Source organism: Miscanthus floridulus, chromosome 1 (assembly GCF_019320115.1).
Source record: "Miscanthus floridulus cultivar M001 chromosome 1, ASM1932011v1, whole genome shotgun sequence".
Lineage (NCBI taxonomy): Eukaryota > Viridiplantae > Streptophyta > Magnoliopsida > Poales > Poaceae > Miscanthus > Miscanthus floridulus.
This window is the reverse complement of record NC_089580.1, coordinates 171,929,633-171,948,051: the sequence shown is the minus strand read 5'-3', so window position 1 is coordinate 171,948,051 and position 18,419 is coordinate 171,929,633.

Genomic DNA, 18,419 nt, shown 5'->3' with positions numbered 1-18,419 from the left:
ATGTTGATAAACCACCATGGGCCTCCCAGGTTGCCGATGGGTTCGCCAAGCAAAAGTTTCTGAGACACTTGATGAAGAAGATGATAAGTGGAGCTCAGAAGGTATCGGCCAAGAGGAAACCTTACGCCATTAGCCAAAAGTTCAGCTGCAGGGAGGAAGGCGTTGGTTGGTCCTACTGATCGACCACAGAAGATAAATTTTTCTAACCACATATTCAGGAATGTGGCATGTTCCCTCTGGCTAAGTGTCCCGGTTTTCTGGTATTCTTGAATATATCCTGTCCAACCGCCGATGTTGCGGGTATTCACCCTATATTCAGACTTTCTACCATAGATGGAGCCTTCATCGGTAGTTGAGATGTCCAAGCCAGTAAGCATGTGGACATCGGCAAGGGTAGGAGTAGCTGGGCCATGTCCAAACATAAAAGTATTGGTCGTGTCTGACCAGAAATAAGCAGCCGCAATTATCATTGATTCATTTTTCTGCATATCGGCAATAGAGAGCCTGATGCATTGGTCTAACCTTCGTTCTGCCCAGTATACTTGCATCGATCTATTAACCCTCAAGTACCAATCTTTCCACCCTTTAGTGGTTTTGGGCCAAGATCGGAATGTGTCTTTCCACAAATTCAAAGAGAAATTTTGGGCTCTAAAGGGGATTCTGTTAACCTCTGCATTGATCAGATCGGTTGGATCTGGGTTGCCCATTGGTCCAAGGCATTGGACGTGCGGCTGATCGATTGGGATAACTAGTTTGTTGCGCAGTTCCTAAGGTTATGGAATCCAGAAGACAGAAGAAAGAAAAAATCACCAACTGAATGAATTTGAAAAAGATCAAAGTAAAAGGTAATGGAAGTGGAGCGAACCGCGGGGACATCGAAGTTGATGGCCATTGTCTTGAGGAAGGTGGAGGTACAAGCCGGAAACTTGAAGTTAGCGCCGGAGAAGGGTTCTTGTTGGTTGAGGTCACGCGGTTGTTCGTCGGAGTCGCCGCCGGAGAGAGAGAATGCCAAGGATTGGAGGCTGAAGATAGAAAATGAGGGTTCCGGAGAAATCTATTTATAAGCCGCCCAGAATAAGGGTATTTTGGACTTATCTCTATGTCGCGCGCATATAGGTCAAGGCGGTTCAGAGGGATATGGTAACTGTTCGCGCGATAATCAGGGGATTGTACAGATGAGTTGATAACAAGTAATCATGACTTGGAAGGGATATCGATACATGATATTTTAATTCTGAAAATGGCAGCATTATCATGTTAAGATCTTGCCGATGGGTTATTGTTTTGGTATCTTAACCATAATCAAGGCAAGAGTGGTTGGCGATTGTGCGATATTTACTGAAGTGCGTGAATCAAGATTAGATTTGATTGGATTTGATAACAAATCAAGTTTTGGCTTGGAGAATGAGTTACGGTAATCGGGCAAAGGCAAGCGTTATCTGGAGTAAATTTCGGAGCATTAATGGTTTTATACTCCGAAATTGGGGGGCATGTGTTGACACCGTTTTTTGCACGTGTCAAAATAATCGGAGTGGACTAATCGGCAAGGGGAAAGTTATTGAATACTTTGATAGCCAATGAAAGCCAGTTTGTAAAGATGGTTGCCGATAGCTGGTGATGGTCGATGGAAAGGTTGATTTGGGCTCGGGCGTTGCCAATGAGGTTGGAGGTGTTATTGTCGATGCCGATGAAGGGATGCTTGAGGACTACTGCCGATGGAACATGGAATATGCCGATGAAGGAAGGCTTGAAGACTACTGCCGATGAAACAGGGAATATGCCGATGAAGGAAGACTTGAAGACTACTGCCGATGAAATAGGGAGTATGCCGATGGGAAGGAGGACGGTGAGATTTCCATCGTAATTGAGGCGGACAGGGAAATAGATAGGAGTTGATTTCCTTTTCTATATTTGTTAGGGTATGATTCATGTAAGAGTCACGTGTTTCCTTAGATATGGGATTGGTGTCCTAGTTGTGTTTGGTTGTATCTCTTTAGATCAGGGTATAAATATGGAGTAAGGGGCAATGTAATAGATATATCAATCAATATCAAAACTAATTTTTACTCCTATTTGCATCTACTTACTTTTCAGCGACTTCGTCAATTTGCATATTTTTCCTTTTTTTACGAGTTCTCATTGATTCGGCGAGTTGCATCGTTTCAGTGCGATCTTCGGCGATTCTCGAGTTCCGCGTGAGCACCTCTTGGCCGTGACTTCCGGGCGTATCGCTGTGGTCGGGACCAAAGTGTTCGTATCTTCATCCTTGTCGATTAGCAGGTCAAATCGACTGGCACGCTTTGGATATCGATTCGGGTATTAGCCCTTTGTGTTTGCAGATCCACCTTTTGCATCAACAGAAGGAGAGATAGCGGCTCGGAGGTAGAAGAGGAGGTGGGATGAGAACTCCCCTCCCCCTCCCTATTTAAAGAGGAGGCGCTGTAGCTAAGGAAAGGCAAAAGGACCACGGAACGATCCGATGACAGGACCTTTTGGATCTCCTGTGCTGGCCATCCGGCCCAGAAGAGATGACAAACGAACGCCCAAAGAAAGATAAGCATCTCTGCCTTCTTACTTTACGCGTTAAAAATTCATTCTTGGGCTTCTGACCCCGTCAAACGGTAGGAATATGAACATCAATCGGGGGCTGTCGAGGATGTCTACCAATCTAGACTTCCTCCTCACCCGACCCCCTCCATACACCTGAAACTAAGGATGTGAAATACAGGCATAAAACTTTGAGTAAAAACTAGACGAACTAGCAGACCCTATGCCTCGGTAGCTACGGTGTTTCTGTTCGCTAGAAAAATCATGCTCAATGCCCCTCGCGCCTCCAGCTTCAATGTCTGCCTTCTCAAAAAGGGTTCGGAGGGGTCCGCCTACAGAGTCTCTCCCAAAGGAGAAGCTGTCGGGTTGCCCAAGTTAATTGAACGGCTCGGATCACCACCAAGATACGAAAAACAAAGAATAGCAATTCTTATGCAGGTTACTCCAACCTTATCACAAACATCAGGGTCCGAACCCCGCACAGACACATTTGGTAGGAGATTTTTGTCACTCATACCACCAAGGTAACGTTACCGACCCCGCCTTCATTTCGATTGTATTATACGTAGGCAAAACATCCCAACGCTGCGTGTCGCATCACGAAACGGCCGTCGCCTCATTCGATATAGGCGACCATAGGCCGAGGTTTGAAGGTCGGCCCACGAAGGGCTCTAGGCCGCTTCATGCTAAACAGAGCCAGGGAGAGATAACCAAGACAAGCCCTAGCGGCCCTGCCCGACCCCGCTCAGAAGCGGACAGGGACATCTCGACCTTTTCTCGTTCGATTCTAACCCCGAGCCAAACCCATAGAATCTCCATCGAGGAGAGGCCATCGGGCCACCTGAGCCTAATGAATGGCTCAGGCATCTACCAGGAGGTGGGTTAAGAAGTTGTGGAGTGCCACCAGAGGGCTCTGCCGACCCCATCAGCCAATGATGGACCCAGATTCCACACGAACGTACCCATTAGTGAGCTCATTGAGCACGATACTCGAGCCATCGAGGCAAGTGTCATTCACTTAGCCCCTCTGATTGCGAAAACCGAGGACAGGGTAACACACAAATAATGGCCGACCCCTATCAGACCCTAACAAGGCTCAGGGGCTCGAGCCAATCAATACAGGGACATAGGTTCAAAGGCCCCACCTTGCCGAGCCCATAGAATCCCTAGTTGGGGATTTCAGTTGGAAGACAGGGCGAGGAATATTGCGATGTCATCCATGGACTTCGTCGACTCTGTCACCAAAACCACAGTTCCAATCTCTAGTAACCCCCGACCCTAGCAAATTCAGGGGGTCGGACCTTACTCGGGGGCTGGTTAAGGTACGGCTACCTCCTTTCTTTCTTTCGAAACAATCTCCTCGCATCAAGACCAGCGGCATAATTCAGGGGAATAGATTGGTAAGAGTGCAAAAAATCAAACAAAATGAAATTACGACGCAAAATCACGAAACCACGTCCAGACTCGAAAAATACCGACACTTGTCCACATATTACATATAAGTTGTTCTCAAAATTGTTCGACTAATTACTCCCGCGGAGGGAGAACCATCTCTTTCAGATTGTCTGCCAGGTTTTTCGCAAGGGGAGCAACCATCTTCTCCATTGCCTCTAGCTCATCATCCTCATAGGTGGACGGGAAGCCTTCGCTCATCACCTTCAGGTTGATTTCCTTCTCATAATGAGCATGGGCGACGGTGAAGGCCTGGGTGATCCTAGCGTGAAAGGCACTCTCCTCAAGCTGGCCCACCCGAGCCGTGATACCTGCGGCACATTTAGGGCATTAAGGACCACCCCGACCGTAGCTTGCAGAAGATCATGTTCATCGCTCTCAACCTGAAGGGCCCTTCGTGCATAGGCAACCTCTTTTTCCAGCTTGACGGAGACGTTTTTGGCGCTCAACCTTCGACTCACCGTGTCACTGAGCTCCGCCCAGAGCGAGCGAACCACCTCGACGTCCTCGTCCACCTTCTGCTGAAGGGTCGTGGCCCTACTCTCGGCCTTCCGCCGGAGGTCCCGCTCTATCTCCAGCTCCTTTAGGACTTCGCCGGCCTTCTCATTAGCCATAGCATTCCTCTGCAGCAGCTCGTCTCACTCCTTTTGGAGCCTGGTGATCTCCTCCCCATCCAGCTTGGACCTCGCCGACAAATCCTCGAACATCCTGTGGGCCTCCTCTGTGTCTTGACGCGCCTGGGCCTCCTGCTCCTAGGCAGTAGCAAGCTGTGCGGCCATGTCTGCTCACAGCCGGGCCTCCTCAAAGAGGCAATCCCACTCCGTCTTCTGCTCATGGAGGAATCGGGATTTATTTCGGCTACGAACAACAAGAACCTAAAGAGGAAGAAGACTGGAATCAGAAATGCGAAAACACAAAAATATGCGGAGAAAGAAGAAAATCAAGCGAATACCTAGGTAGTAGGAATGGCAATTTCACGTAGGGCTCCTCTAGCCTGGTCCAGGGCCTCCAGCATGGTCGAAATTCCGATGTCAAGACCCTCCCGCTCCATGCTCTCAGAATGATCATCGAGCGAGAACAGAGCTGACGTCGGGTCTTGGGTGGCCATCCACTGAAGCGGCGGCTCCCCCCGCGTAGGGGAGCGGCTTCCTCCTGATAAAGGGGCCAGGGGCGGCTCCCTCCTGACCCTGTGTGGCACCACCGCTGCACTCGAGGACCCTCCGACTGGACCCTCCTCCGTCTGGGTCACTTTGAGCACCACGGGCGGATCCACCTCGGCCCCTGGTGGCACGGATTGCACTATGCCCTCGAGCGCCACCACGACCACGCCTGGCTGATCCTGGCTTGGCGCGGTCACGACCACCTCCACCGGCGGTATGCGACCCCCGGCCAGCTGTTCCACATCCACCATGGAGGAGGCCGCCCGCTCAGTAACCTCCGCGGGCGTGGGAGCCACCACGGACACCGTCGGGTCAGCCAACGTGGCCCCGACGTCGGCATCACTCCCACCCGAAATAGGGATGACGCTAGGCAACACCATCTGTCCCACTTGAATGGCGAGACTCTTCTTCGGTGCTAGCCCTAGGGGGTGACCCATCCGCAAGAACCTGCACAAAGGTATTAATCATTAGACCAAAATAGAAATGGAAAAAGGATGAAAACAGGGGAATCAGCAGCTCACGTTGACGTCCTCGGCCGACGGAAGCGTTTTGGGGATGGATCCCCAGATCCCTACCCTGACTCATCTGGGCGGGACCGTTTCAAGCCTACCCCCTGCTCCGGGGCAGGGAGGCTTACCTCATGGGGCGCGGCACCAGAGCCGCTCCCCTCCATTATCTCACGAGGCGCGGCACCAGAGCCACTCCCCTCCCCCGTCGCTTCGGGGTCGGCAGCGGCAGGCCTGCTTTCCTCCACCCACCGGTCCTCGGCCAGCATGCCATGCGAAGCGGCGGACTCACCGGCCTCCATCGACCTCATCGATTCACTTCCCTTCGCGTGGAAAGGGAAGGGTCCCTACACGGATAGGTGGCCACTTGTTAGCATGTCCTCGTCCTCCAGGACGTCCCAATCCACGCCGACGACTACCTCGTCGTCATCATCATCATCGTTGTCTTCATCCTCACTGCTCACATCCTCTCCCTGATCCCGTGCCTCTTGCTTGAGTCGCTTCGCCTTCTTCATCTGCTCTCTTGCTTTCTTGTCCTGCTCGGCCACGAGTTGATTCACCGCCACCACAGCCTTGTCCTTGGGGAGCTGAACCGGACTGTCCTTGAAGACTAGCCCCCTCAGCTGGTTCCAACGCCACGAAGGCGAGTATTAAAAAATAGAGATTCAGAAAAAAGAAAAGAGCACGAGAGAAGAAGGCTTACGAATTCAAAGAACCTAGGCTCTGGCCACATTGGGGGATGTCCAGGCACCGGATACATGATGTCGAGGACCTTGCCGGCGGAATCCTTCGTCGGCTCTATCGCCTCCTTGATGCGTTGCGCCACTTCCGAGTAAGGGAGCGCCTTGTCAACAAGCACCGTCCCTTCGAACGACATCTCGGGCATCATCCAATGTAGGGGAAGCACGCGCGCCATCAGTGGCACCACCCTCCTCGCATGATAGGTGCCGATAATCCCCGTCCCCTTTACACCCCAATCCTTCGGGGCTTGGAGGGCGGAGAGAAGGTCGGAGAGGTGTTTCTTGTCTTTGGACTGGACGCCCTAGCTCCACGACTCCGGAGCATCTACAATAAGGCGTCCAGTGTACCTCGGAAGGGTGGCACTCACATCATCCCTAACATAAAACCACTGTGAGTGCCATCCCTTGTTGGATGTCGCCAGACACATGTATGGGTAACCCCTCGACTGGGTATGGCGCAGATGAATGCTGGCACATCCCATCGGTGTGTTCACATCTTTCCCCCTAATCTTCCTCTTTGACAAACTAATGTTAAAGAAATATTGCCACAGATCAAAATGGGGATCGATCCCCAGGAAACCCTCACATAGGGCAACAAACGCTACCATGTGTTGAATCCCATTGGGAATTAGATGCTGCAACTCCACCTCGTAATAATCCAGCAACCCCCGAAGGAATCTATGCGCGGGCACCGCGAATCCCCACTCATGAAAGATGGTGAAAGGGACAACATACCCTTCGGGCGGCACCGGCTCACCCTCATCACCAGGAAGCAGCCACTCCTGGACGGCGGATAGTGGGCGGAGAAGGCCACGGCGGACAAGGCCCTCCAGACACCGTGAGGTGATGCTAGATCTGCCCCACAACTCCATCAAAGCAATGAGGGAGGAGGGCAGGCGCGAGCTTGACGGCGGCTGCAACATGAGCGCAGGAGGCTGGGGCGATTGGCGGCGGATGTTTCAGAACACAAGGGCAGGGGAGCAAAATATGGAACCTTGGGGGCAAACCCTGTGGTTTTATAGGAGGCGACGGACGCGAGAAGGGCAACCGTCCGCCTCGATCTCCAGGCCTGCCACGTGCGCCACCGCGTCACGTCGCAGGACACGTGCCTGCAGTCCCTATCCACTCACCCCAAAAATCTCGATGGATGATTCACCTTCCCCAAGTGAATTCGGACTCTCTACCCACCTAGGAAACGCAAGCCACGAAGGCCCCTTTTTTCTCTTTGGCCCACCTAGGGCCTAAAAGCTCGGCGGCCGGCCCAACTAAGGAAGGGTCCATGAACGATCTGAAATTAAGGGCACAAGCACCAATTAGGTCGGCACTGAATGAGTTCCCTACGAACGGGATGCCATGACCCACTCAGAAAAATATCCAGTTGACAAAAAACTAAGTCCTTTAGCCTTACCCGCGAAGGGACCGATACAACCCCCTGGGCGACTCTACTCGAATCACCCGGGGGCTCAGAGGCTACACCCATCGGGTGCGCTCGCGCGCACCCTTTGGCAAAGTAACTCTGACAAAATCAAAAAACACCCTCTAGGCAGTTCTGCTCGAATCACCTAGAGGCTCAGGGGCTACTATCAGGGACCTAATACCGAGGTACCCTAGAAGGTGGAACCAGAAACCACCGAATGTTAAAAACTTCTGGATGCACAAGAGTGCCGTTTCGTCCCATGTTCGAATGACAGGGGTTTGGTTCCGCCTCGCCCGACGCCTTTTTGAAATAGCTCTACCTCGCCCGAGGGCTCAGGGCTAATCTTCGTCTCGCCCGATGCCTTTGAGGTGGCTCTACCTCGCCCAAGGGCTTAGGGCTAATCTCCGTCTCGCCCGACGCCTTTGAGGTGGCTCTGCCTCACCCGAGGGCTCAGGGCTAATCTTCGTCTCGCCCGACGCCTTTAGGGCGGGCTCGATCTCTCCCGAGGGCTGAGGGATAGATTCCGCCTCGCTCGACCCTAGAGGAGCGGGGACGGTCTTGCCCTAGAGATAGGGATTGGTCTCCATTTCACCCGACAGCAAGGAACGAGCCTCACCCTGCTCCATATCTAAAGACCGGATTCATCTTACCTGACAACTTCTCCCTGTTCCCTCAAGATGATAGGTACAGGGCAGGACAAGACATTTGGGTCAACCGTGGCTCCAAGGACCATACCCTATGCCCTGGCAGGAAAAGTACTGCCAGGGGATGATGGGACAGGTGCTTTAGACCCTTCTGGGCACCGCAGAGCCTGAAAGGTTGTACAGGTGCATGCTCCTCACCCTGTAAAGTTGTAGGCGCCGCCTTCAGCCTTGGGACACGGAACCCGACGAAGATATACGACAACCACTACACTCCAGAAAAGGATTTACTATCTCCACGCACGATGGACATTCCGTCACCACGCTATGGACCCGAGGGAGCAGCACCCGCTTCCCGACCCCTCAGGTCCGCCAAGTCAGAAGGCCTTGACCACGGCGTCGCTCCGAACCCCAACCCCTCGTCCCTCCGACGGAGACTCATAGGAACCAGAAGGCATGCGGAGCAAGGCTGGGAGAGGTCAATAAGTCAAAACCACTGTACTATAGCCCACACCCTGCGTAGGACAGCATTCTGTAATCAACCTGACATTCTACAGAGACATCAACAGTATTGTAGGCGCTTATCTTCCTTCGTACTCGTCAGAATGAAGAATGAAGCCAGGTAGACGTGAGCCACAAGACTAAGTAGAGTATACATCCTAAACCCTCGACCTTGTAAGAGCGAGCCCCTTTCTCTATAAAAGGGGATGCGCTTCCTCCATCAATGGGGATGGACTTTGAACCGAACAAGAAGACACACATACACACAATCAAGTTGCTATGAAGCTCTTGACCTCCTTTCAACCCTTCCATTAGAGACTTGGGACCAGTCCCTCTCTCGATCGTTTGTACCCCTTACTACAGACCGTTCACGGTGCTAATAACATGAGCAGCAACAAACTAGACGTAGGGACATTCAACCTGAACTAGTATAAATCTTATGTCTTTTAGCGCACCATCCGAGCCTAACGCGCATTACTATAAATTTACTTGCCGGTGCTCGTACGAAACACCGACAATATCATCTTTGGATCATCAAATGAAGATTCTTGCAAAGAGTTTGGTGAATTGATGTCGAAGGAGTGCGAGATGTCAATGATTAGAGAGCTTACATTCTTTCTTGGTTTTCAAGTCAAGCAAATGAGAGAAGGGATTTTCATCTCTCAAGAGAAATATACAAATGATCTTCTTAAGAGATTCAAGATTGATGAATATAAGCCAATCAAGACACCAATGCCAACTAATAGACATCTCAACCTAGATGAGGGAGGTAACACGGTTGATCAAACTTTCTACCGCTCTATGATTGATAGCTTGTTATATTTAACTGCATCTAGGACCGACATCATGTTTAGTGTGCGTATGTGTGCTAGATTTCAAGATAATCCTAAGAAAACTCATTTGATTGCCATTAAAAGAATCCTTAGGTATCTTAAGCACACACCAAGCATTGGCCATTGGTATCCCAAAGGAGCTATATTTGAATTAGTTGGCTATTTTGATTTGGATTATGCCAGTTGCAAAGTTGATAGAAAAAACATATCCAGAGGGTGCCATTTGCTTGGTAGATCACTTGTGTCTTGGTCCTCTAAGAAATAAAATAGTGTGGCTTTGTCCACCGCCAAAGCGGAATACATTGCCATGGGTGCTTGTTGTGCACAAATACTTTATATGAAACAAACTTTGCTAGACTATGGTGTAGTTCTAGAACAAATACCTCTTTTGTGCGACAATAAAAGTGCGGTAAAACTTGCAAATAATCTAGTTCAACACTCTCACACCAAACACATAGATATCCGCCATCACTTTCTTAGAGATCATGTTGCAAATAATGATATTTTATTAGAAGGTATAAGGACCGAGGATCAATTGGCGGATATCTTCACTAAACCGCTAGATGAGGCGACTTTTTATCGATTGTGGAATGAGCTCAATGTTCTTGATTTTAGTAACTTCACTAGAAAATGAGTTTGTGTTGTCCCTTGCATTGCATTGTAAAATACAACATGTTTAATATTTGGTAATGCAGATAGGGCTTGTCTAACATGGTTAAGATAACTGCTGAAAAGCGAGTGAAGAAGCTTAACCTTGGATCAAACTTGACAAGCAACTAGATTTACTTTTAAGTATTACACTGCATATGAATGAATGTTGTTTTGTCATTTCTCTTCAATCATCCTTTTATTGTCTATTTTCTTAAAATGAATTAAAGCCTAAGGAAAAATATTTTGAAAATTTTGAGGGTTTGAGAGAGGTCACTCACATCAGTCCCAATTGGTGTTTTTTTGTATCTTATTGAAGTTGGGACTTGATTGGGAACAGGCAGCGCAAAGGAACTTTGAAGATTTGCTAGAAAAGAGTGATCGAACGCTGCACCAGACTCTGAAGTCCAATGTCCAGTCAGTTCACAGGAGGTGAACCTTGCTACGAAGGAGTGACCAGACTCTGTTGTCCAGCGTCCGGTCAGAAGGCGTTCCTGCGTCCGGTTGAGCGAAGACGAAGGAGACAAGTTGGACCAAACTCTGGCTACATCCAGTCAGTGGTGATCGGACGTGTCCGGTCATGATTCTAGGGGTTTTGGACCTCTCTAGAATCGACTGGGCTCTAGGTGGCAGCGTCTGGTCGTTGCCACCGAAGTGTCCGGTCAGTAGAAAATGTTTGGATCATGGACTTTTTTCTTCTTTCCTTATCCAACTCGGTCAGGGGCCACATATAACCGCAGCGTCGTGCGCGTTTTGACCTATGCCACTGACATTGCCGCCGCACTCCTGCCCGTGCTCTAATCCTGAGTCGCCGCGCCATCCTCCTTGAGCCGTACTGCTTAGCAGCTGATGAGCCCGTGCCTCCAGTGTCGTTTCCTACACCGCCATACTGCCTTCCGTGCCGCCGCACTACTGCACCCACGTCATGCCCTGCGCTAGCGCCGCCGTCATGCCCTATGCCAGCGCTGCCACCATGCCATAGCGCCGTCATGTCTCACCTCACCAGCATGTGCCCATGCCCTAGTGCCATTGCCTCACTATGCCGCCAATCCACTATGCATTGCGAACCCTAGCTTCACAGTGCCTCCCGGTGGTTCCCCGATTGTCGTTCCTCTTCTTTTCGGATCGCTGGTTCATTAGGTAGTAAGCCCTCGATTCCAATTTTGTATCTATTGCTTGTTTTCTTAGGGTTTCGTATCTTCAGATATATTGTAATTATTCATATATCTGATCTATTCTAACATGCAGCGAGTCGGTGTTTTTGAGGTCATCTTGGCAGTTGTCAGTTAACTCAGGGCCAAGCTCATGAGTACGGATCGAGGCCAAGCCTTGAAAGGGACAATTGGCAGTTGATCTTTGTCAGAGGTAGCAGTTCATTTTAGATGGCCTGTGTCAAGAATGCTGGTGGTGGTCTAGGTGATGAGGATCCGAGGCGTTCGCCTCACTTGCTTACTGACATGAAAGGCAAGGCGATGAAGAAGCTCACATCAAAGAAGTGGAAGTATCCAGATGCTGATATAGCTAGAGCAGCCACAGTTGCAGCCGCCAAAGAGCGTGAAGAGGTAGGAGATGCTAGGAGTGGGGTAGTCATTGTAGATCAGCTTTCACTAGCTCAGAGGGCCGTTGTCCAGGAGGTTGAGCATCGTCATGGTGGTCCAGCTAGGACAACCATGGTTGGAGGATGGCGTGTCGCTATTGATGAGAGTCAGCCTCAGGGGGAGTCACAGCAGGAGCCATAGCCAGCAGAGCAGACTCAAGAGGGAGAGCAGGCAGAGGAGACAGAGCCATCACCATAGCTTCACCACTCTAGTCGTACCCATACCCAGGTGACACCGAGGGCAGAGACACAACGAAGGGTTCTCGTCCACCTCCTAGACCATAGGGTCCACCTCTAGTGACTCATCTAGATTTGAGGGCCACCATAGCCAAACAGGTGCAGTAGCTTATGTTTGTTTAGTTCAAGGAGTGGTTTCCGCCGAGGCGGGATGAGCGTGCATTAGAGGGCTTCTATACACCTCTGTAGGAAGATTTTTATAATACATATCTTAATAGTGGGGCTGCATTCAGATCATAGAGGGTGTGCAACATTGAGTCCATTGTAGCAGCAGCTAGAGAGCACATTTGCCCTTACCTATCTTACTTGCCAGGGCTGATAGACTTACTTGGACGGACAGACTTATATGTTCCATCTTAGGTCAATGAGTTCTATGCTACATTTTGGATTGACCTGCAGCACAGATTTATACACTTTGCATTTAGAGGCAGAGATTATAGGCTGATGAGTTTTAGGGTCAGGGAGATTCTCAGGCTTCAGGAGCAGCCAATCCAGCTACATGAGGTTTGCTGTGGACAGACAGCGCATCCTAGACGCCCTCATGGTGGTATGGTGCCTCCTACAAATTTGGTTCGCCATTACTTCACAGAGCCATTTGGCGAAGGGTCGAGCATGACACCCAATGACCTCACTCCTATAACTAGAGTGCTTGATGCTATCATGAGGAGGACACTGCTTTCGAGGATGGGATACCATAAGGGATTGACTCGCATTCAGTTGTGGCTTCTGAACTCTTTGATGCAGCAGACTGTATTTGATATTTGGGATATCCTACCATCAAAGATGGAGGATACTATTACAGAAGGGTTTAGAGGTCACCGATAGTTGCCCTATGCTCACTGGATTATATTCTTGATTCATAGAGCAGTTACAATAAGACCATCTGAGATGCTAGTAGAGTACAGTGGTGCTACTATAGAGTTTCCTGCCTACAACATGACTTAGATGCTCCGTCACAGCAGGCCGAGTGCACCTAGCCAGTCATGCCATCACCAGAGGTGCTAGAGACTGTAGCCCAGTAGGATGATACCATCAGGGACATAGTAGCTACAGAGGAGCAGTAGCTTGATGCTCAGCGGGTGGGGATGGTCGAGAGTGACCCCAGTGATAGTACTAATGATGACTACCTGGACATTACTCAGATGCCTCCACGACAACATGACCATGAGGCTGATAGCTCTAGTTCAGCTCCACCTACATCATAGATAGACCCTGCTCTACTTGCTGTCCTTGAGCGGATGAGGCAGGATCAGGCTCGCCAGGCCCAGGAGACCGTTGCTACTTTCGCATAGTTTTAGACCAAGAGGATGAGTTTCAGCGACATCAGCAAGCGATCTAGCAGCAGCAGTAGGCTATACAGCAGCAATAGTAGTAGGCCATGCATCAGTAGTAGCTCCTCATGCAGCAATAGTTACTCGGGTTTATGCAGCATATTGTGATAGCTATTGAGGCTGCACCGCCACATCCTCCACCCCAGCTTGGTCAGTCTGCCACCACTTCTATGACTCCAGTTGTATAGTCCAGTGGGCTTTAGAGTTAGGGATAGACTACTACTTAGTTTGTTTCACCTACAGAGCAGGTGTCCCAGTGGTTTATCTCATCAGTGCCAGCCCCATAGTTCACACCTTTTCAGATAGGCTTCACACCGGCTCAGACTTCCTCGCTGCTTGTGCCACATACTATAGTCTCTAGGAGCCTTGGTGCTATCTTCAGTGAGTTGACAGGGCAACCTACTCTACCATATCTTCATGTCCCAGGTCCTTCCATAGTTGCACCTATTATCGGGACTACAGAGACACTCTCTTCTTCAGTTGCTTCATCAGAGCCACCTGCTACAGCCATACCTACAGAGTCTCAAGCCACACCAGTCCCTAATCTGACCCAGACCACTTTTGCATCAGATGATGATGGCACACAGTTCTAGCTTGCTCCTCGTACCTCAGCGCCCGACTCGTCCACTGTAGCCCCACCGACCGACCATTAGGTTTTGGTGTTTGACGCCAAAGGGGGAGAGAGATCGAGTATGTTAGACTTAGGGGGAGCGACTTATCTAGGGGGAGTTTAGCTTATCTATTATATTTGTTTTTATGTGTGATACATTATTATGCATTCATGTGTTTACTTTCATGCATCGAACTATATTTATATGATAGTGATGTCTACGTGATCGTGATATTTATGTGATATGTGATATGTGTGCTCTCTACTTTGAATTGTTTATATATCATATCACTTGTGTTGTGCTCATTTGCTTTGCTTCCGTATTTTACTCCAATGCAAATGAGCTTTATTACTTGTAGTCATGCTTACTTCATATCTATTGAGTATGTCATGTTGGCTTAGGTCATATAAGCTTGCCTAACTCTTTTGTTCTTATTGTCAAAAGCTTATATGAACCAAGTATGTTGAAAACCTCATCTCTTACACATACTCGAGGTGGTATTGTCATCAATGACCAAAAAGGAGGAGATTGAAAGCATCTAGGCCTCTAGTTGGGTTTTGGTGATTAATGACAATACGTGATTACTGTGACTAACGTGTGTTTTGTAGATGCAATTAAGTTAGGTCATGGTAATGAAGATTGATTGGACAATCATAGTTGTCATGCCCCTACGATGGAAATCGTTTCAGTTTTCAAAGGATGGACGACAAAGTTAAGGATGGACTAGTTCTATGTGTCGTTTGGAGTTGAAGAGACACTTAGAGTAGTTTAGGACTTTGTTTTTCCTTTGGCCATACTATTAAGGGGGGTATGGATGGGTAGCTTGACCTAGGTGAGTCTAGTGGGTTAGATGTGGTGCACATTTGTCAAGTCTAGCACTAGGTAGCTCCTAAAAAGCCCTTAGATCAATTGGAGCAAACTACGTTCACATATGATTGTAAGTTGAAAGTGAATGGAGGGTCAAATACTGACCGGACGTTGGTTCCGATGTGATCGGACGCTGGCTCCGAGTCCGGTCAGTTCATTTGATCAAGGTGAAATTGTGTGGCGCGACCGGACGCTGAGAGGTGAGTGACGGGGCGCTGGGTGCGAGTGTCCGGTCGACTCCAGTAAGGTTCCTGAGAGGGAAAATCGTGACCAGACGTGTCCAGTCAGTGCTGACCGAACGCTGTCCAGCGTCTGGTCACAACTTAAACACTCGGTTTCGGAGAGAACTGACCGGAGCATTCGGTCACCTTGACCAGAGCGTCCGGTCATCCCGCAGAGGCACATAACGGTTTGTTTTGAACACGGGTGTATAAATACTTCCTCTATTCGTGTGAGGAGGTACTTTTTGCTTAATCCAATAGCTGAGAAACACCCTTGAGGGTCTCAAGAAGAGCAAGGTCCTAGTGAGGTGATTGAGATTTGAGAATCCAAAAGTGAGCCCTCATTAGTGAAAGCAAGAGTAGCAAAGTGTGCATCCATCCTTTTCATTAGGCTTGTCGTGGTCAAGTGAGAGTTCGTGTTTGTTACTCTTGGTGATCGCCATCACCTAGACGGCTTAGTGGTGATTGGGAGCTTAGTGATCATCCGACGGAGCTTGTGGATGACCCAACTCAAGTTGTGAGCGGTTGTGGGTGATTCACCGCGACGGAGTGTCAAAGAATCAATCCATAGAGAGCACTTAATCCTTGCACGGATCAAGGGGGAGCTACACCCTTGTGCGGGTGCTTCAACGAGGATTAGTGGGAAGTGGTGACTCTTCGATACCTCGGTAAAACATCACCGCATTCCTCCTTCTCTCTTTACTTTGAGCAATTCAATTCTTGTCTTTACATTTATAGAATTGACATGCTAGAGTAGGATTGAAACTTAAATTGCAAGACTTTTTATGTGGTAGAACATTAAAAACACTTCTAGGCATAAGGGGTGAAGTTGGGCTAACTGTATGGTTTAATTATTGCAAAGAAATTTAGAATTAGCCCAATTCACTTCCCTCTTGGGCATCTTGATCCTTTCATTACCTTATCTGCTCCGCCTGATTTCTTGGGTCCTCACCGAGCGGGCATCCCCGGCTGGTCGTTCCCAGTCGGCTTCGACCACGCTGGTCGGAGAATCATCGTAAGCAGAGGTTCGGTGTATTCCCGGTCAAAAAAGCGGGTCGGAGTCAGAAGCGAGCGTCGTCCCCTCCTTGGCCAGGCCTTCCGGTCGGAGACTGGATTACTCTTCCGGCCTATCGTTAGATATCTGGATCGGCCCAGGAGTTGCGCGTCGTTTGTAATGCCGTCTGCTGGGCCGAGCTTTTGCTGGAAAGCGGATACATTAGAGACCCCGGGTTTATTAACCTGACAATGGTGCTCATCGGGCAGTAGCACAAGCTTGAAAAGAGTTTAAAGAGGGAGGCAGCCGATGTGGGCCTGTGTGCAAGCATGCGTGCTTATGCCAATGTGGTGATTCATGACCATTATTTGAACATTATTAGATGCTTTAAAGGCTATAATATAATATTTTATAGTTGAGGGGAGCATGCAGTCAATCCTACATATGTTAGGGGATTATATAGATTTTTTAATATGCCACTTTAGCAAAACTATCTCAAGGGGTTATTTTGACGGTTTTTAATAGTTTGAGGAGTAGAATGTCTGATTTCATAGGTGATGGAGTGAAGTAGCCAGCCACCAATAGTTGAGGGGTTAAGTAGATTTTTTTTCTATAATCGTGTATTGCACAAGGGCCATGAACTATTGCCCACGCTCCACGATGCACGTGGCTTACGCATCTACACGATATATATATATATATATATATATATATGATAAAGATCATGAAACGGGCCTTGTATTATCTATGTAACAAGATTTGTAAATTTCTTAATACGTTCATCTAAGCCGTAAGTCACATGCGTCGTCGTAGACATGAGTAAAAATCCGTGAACCCAGTGGAACCTACGGACATATATCTTATCTAAGTCGCGCAAGTCACATGCGTCGTGGTAGACAACTAGTCAGCAGCCAGTCTGTGCGCACATGACCGAGGCCGAGCTTTTACAGTCGGCCCAGCCCAAGATTTATCTCAATAGGCCCACTGATGAGACGTTACAAGGCCTCGTCGCTGCGTTCCGGCCAGCAGAAGGTCCCATCATCTCAAATTCTCATGGTCATGGCCAATCGAGCCGCACCGTATACTATATGCTTCCTACATGCCCGCAGAGAAAGTCGTTTTTGTCATGGACACGGTCTCAAAAAAAAATAACTTTAACCACTACTTTTTACTATAAATATTTATAGAATAGAGTCAATATATACTTTTATAAAACTATATTACGAGATAAATCTACTTACATCACTTTCATATTTTGAAACTCAACCCAAAAAAATTTATTTATAGTTAAAGTTTAAAATGTTTGACTTAATACAACCCAAAATGATTTTCTTTAGGAAAGTAGATAATAGAGAAGCTCCTGGCAAGCCGAGTTTCCAGCTTGGGCCACACAAATCGTAACAAGGGGCCTGTTAGGTTTCTGACCAAAAGAAGCAAATGAGAAGCAATGGCTAAGCCTGCACCGTGGGCAGTGGCGTTGTTGCCTGGCCGGGCCGGGCACAAATATATCTGAATTTTCCCTACGAGCATTTTCACCCTCGAGAGTCACAGGGAGTAGGGATTTTTTTTGTTGATTGATGAGGAATGCCGGATCACGAGTGTTGATGATTACCTTTAAATCCTTCTTAGATAGAGTAGAGATAAGCTGGTCCCTACCGATATCATCCATCAAGCAACGCTAATGCTCCTATCAGGACGTCGTCCGGACTGGACGGACCCGCCTCACGTCACACGCCCTAGCACCTCACGCCTCGCATGGTCGTACCGGACCCGCCTCACGCCTTATGCCGCGCACCCTGCCCGCGCCTCGCGCCACGTCAACTAGCCTCCATTGGGAGGCAGCAAGGATGATGAGCACATATTGCAACCATATGTTTCATGCGTTTTAAATGTATGTTGCATATAATATGTTTCATCTGAATGTTGCAAAAGTAGATCTGGTGTTGCATATGTTGCAATGGATATACACGTTGTCGGTGTTTTGGACCAGCGGGCCCTCAACCAACTAGTGAAAATGTACTGCGTGCCCCTAATCCCGGATGGTGATGCAAAGAGACACAAGGTTTATACTGGTTCAGGCAATAGGTGCCCTACGTCCAGTCTGAGAGATCGATCT